Below are 3,036 nucleotides of genomic sequence, written 5' to 3'. Positions count from 1 at the left end.
CGTGTTGAGGATCAAGTTTCAATAATGATAATTTTAGTATCTGCATTTTCAAGGATTTTGAGCTTCAAACATTGACAAATTGTGGTGATGCCCAAAGTCGGATTCTAATTCAATATTAACTAGCAGGGGCACCCGCGCATTTGCGCACCTAGATGTACTACTAGTTGTTATATTTGTGTTTTTGCAGCATATTGGTTTTAAAATCATTTTACATAATATTGTCTTTGAAAATATGTTGTGCATACGGTGGTAGACAACTAATTATGAAAAAAAGTTGTGGCTCAAGTAAAACATGCAAGAACTTATTGTGCATTGTTTTTCAGTTATTTATTTTCCCACTAAAGGTTGATACTTGATTTCGTAAGCTACAATATTGGCATTTCATATATCGTTGAAAAGATATAGAATTTTTATTGCCTAACCATTTTCTCTATACTCGCTATATTTCTATAGTGCATAAAATTTGTACAAAGCCCTGCATATTCTTAGATATACAAACTTGTTGTGGCGATTCGTGCATCCGTACTTCTCTGCTCCACTCACATAAATCTCTTTTTATACTACCAGAGAGACACGTGGTTATACATCTAAGAACCCATATACATTTATCAGTTCATCGAGAAATAAAATTTGGGGACACCTTAATTCGAAAATAAACAGAAAGGTGTGCAGTTTACGTTTTAATTATTTAGGAATCCACAATTGGAATTTTCGGACAAACATGCAAACTTCTAAAATATGTGCTTTCCAAATCAAGGAGCTCAGGCACAATGCAGTGTGTATGAATTGTATATGAATACATAAAAATGGATTTCGTTGTCCACATAATAACATTTTTATCCACTGTATATAGATCATATATGATAAATATGATCTATTTATTCATCTAATAAAAAGTTTAATCTACATACACTATGAATTTTTAAAAACCATTTGATTCATGAACATGGTAGTACTCTTGTTTGTATGTATAAAGGACAACATTCGAGTGCGAACATTTGCGTGATAGGGTGGACGGGCCAGCATGCACCATCCACATTGCGCCGATTGATCTAATGCGCATGTTGTATCGAGCGTGGCCTCCCGATCAAATGGCCAACACTCCATCGGCGCTGGACTGAATATAGATAGATGGTGCTTTAGATGTTGACTTGATACCCAACATGTATATTTGGCGTCTTTCATATATATTTATGCTGCTAGAAAAGTTTGAATTTTTATAGTGTGAAATAAATATTTTGTGCTAATTGGGACGATGATAACATTTTTTACATACATTACGTCTGTGTTATCAATTAGTTTCTTTTACATTTACAAATTATAATTTTGATTGCTTCTCTTTTTTCCATCGATCGGGCTGCACATTGTTGTCTTGGTCCGATTAGACCATAATTTGCAGCTAGCTTAATGACGTTTGGCGACTTCCTTTTATCTTGACGGGACTCCCCCTTTTTTCATTGGACCCTAGTCCTTTTGGCTTTGCACATACGCACTACGGACATTCATTTCTATGTATGGAACCGAATAGGACTTAATTCAAAACTTTCTTTTTTCATGTGGTGATGGAGTATACATGCTATATCTCTACTGCAGGATGCTGCTAACGCAACACTACGATCAGAGATCCTTAGATGAAACTGTGTGCGATGCATTAATCGCAAACGGTGATGTAACAAACCGTCAAAATTGATGCAAAACGTTTGCGATGGCGGAGTCATCAAACACGGTTCCAATTTTAGTTACGTGTGCGACGTAGGGCATACGGTTCAGTTCAATTAACTGTTTACGATAAGGAAAAAGAACAGAAACGGACATACAGATGAAGGCGTGTGTGATATACGACATACAAATCACTCAGATGAACTGTTTGTGATGAGGCGGAACATCAGAAACAGGCAGCCAGATGAAGGTGTATGATATACGACATACAATTCACTCGGATAAACTGTTTGTGATTAGGCAACACAAAAAAGGTCAGTCAGATCAAAGTGTGTGTGATATACAACATACGATTCATTGCGATAACTGTAGAGGAACATGGCCGTTGCATCCTCGAGCTAGTGAACTTCGATGAAATAGCCAACTTGAAGCTCAAGATCGCGCTCCACATGTACCACGAGCGTGTCGACCACTTGGAAGAATCCCTGCACAAGTTCAGGCAGAGCCAAGAGCTACCATAGGCAAGGGTTGCTGGTCATGGTCTCATGGACGTGTTTTATTTTGTTGAGTCATTTCGACGTGGATTGCTATGTATTCACAGCAATCATAATATTACTTTGTTTATTGCTCTGTTTCAGTGTGTACTCTGTTTTCCGTTCTTATATGTTCTGTTTCAATGTGTGTACATACATTTTTCATTCTGTATATGTGGATGATAACAGCTAAATACAAATTAGTATACAAAATAGATAGAAAATAGAATTAATAATATATATATATATATATTAATTGCATTAGTTCATCACAGAATATATATAATATCATCACATATAAGTGATGATACTTAACTACTAGATACAATGCATAAAATTGAAAACAAACAATACTAAAACTAATAATCCCTTATAAGGGCAGTATTCTGGCAACCCCTCGCCAACAGCTCCCTGGTGCGTGGCGTCTTCCCAGCGCAGAGGCAGTACAACGCCTTCTCCGCCTCGCAGCGCTTGACGTATCGGTCTGCCTCTTGCTGGCGGACAAGCGCGAATGATCTTGCCATTTCGTTGGGAGCCCATAGAGCTCCTCGTCGGTGGCACGCTGGAGCTTATCGGTCCACCTCCAAGCAGCGATGAGGCACCTAGCGCCTTTGACCTTCCTCGCGAAGTACCCGTATGTCTTCGTACACCTCCTCCGCACGACGACGCCCCGCCCCCAAAGCTCCACCGCCTCCTTTTTCCAAGCAGCATCATGGGCTTCACAGGCCGCGTGGTACCTGGCTTCCTCTTTCACCGTCTCCTTCTTGAACACCACTTGCCTGATTTTCTCAGCCGGCGGCAACGACTTCTATAAACAAAGATTGTATTGGACCCAAAACTAATC

Source organism: Triticum dicoccoides, chromosome 2A (assembly GCF_002162155.2).
Source record: "Triticum dicoccoides isolate Atlit2015 ecotype Zavitan chromosome 2A, WEW_v2.0, whole genome shotgun sequence".
Classification (NCBI taxonomy): domain Eukaryota; kingdom Viridiplantae; phylum Streptophyta; class Magnoliopsida; order Poales; family Poaceae; genus Triticum; species Triticum dicoccoides.
Note: the sequence above shows the minus strand (reverse complement) of the source record.